Here is an 843-nt window from a genome sequence, read left to right on the forward strand (position 1 = left end):
TGTGAATTCTGACAGACCCAGTTGGGGTTTCATTTGAATCTCTATTTATTAGACCCAACTCACTACCAGCCAGCCCATCGTGACTCAGCCACCCCACAGGACAGAGTGGAGCTTCTGCTATGGGTTTCTGAGGCTGTCAGTCTTGACGGGAACATAAAGTCTCCTCTCTTGCTGAGCAGATGGTGGGCTCAAACAGCTGACCTCATGGTTAACAATCAAACACATAGCCCACGACACCATCAGGGCACCCTACTTATTGTACAATAACTCTTATTTCTGGCCCCCGTTTTAAGATAACAAATTGGAACTACCTGCTATTCAGTTTCTTTCTTTTTTAAATCGTTTTATTAGGGGCTCATACAACTCTTATCCCAATCCATACACACATCAGTTGTGTAAAGCACATTTGTACATTCCTTGCCCTCAGTTTCTAATAAAGGAGAAGCGATACTTGGGGAAAATGCCAAGTTCATGTAATTTGCATTGTTCAGATTTATCTTTGGATCAAAGGGCACCATGTGAAGTATAATTCGACCTACATGACTTAGTAGAACACAAACTAAATAAAGCTGGTGTGCACTTCCTGTGTCTCAGGCTAGAAGAGCCTCAATGAACTCAGACATGACGATTGTGAGGTTGGTGCTGCCCGACTGGGCAGTGTTTCATTCTGCTGTGCTCAGGGCGTCAGGCGTTGGAACCAACGGGATCGCCCCTAATAACAGCAGCATGAATCACGTCTTGAAGGAAGCGTGAGACAGCAAATGAAGGTGGAAGGAATACTCCAAGTCACCATGCCAAACATGAGCCGATGTCCAACCATGTCAAGAGGCAGCATATGAACAA

The sequence above is a fragment of the Echinops telfairi genome, unplaced genomic scaffold, assembly GCF_000313985.2.
Source record: "Echinops telfairi isolate 266 unplaced genomic scaffold, ASM31398v2 ScPeMD7_2;HRSCAF=8, whole genome shotgun sequence".
Lineage (NCBI taxonomy): Eukaryota > Metazoa > Chordata > Mammalia > Afrosoricida > Tenrecidae > Echinops > Echinops telfairi.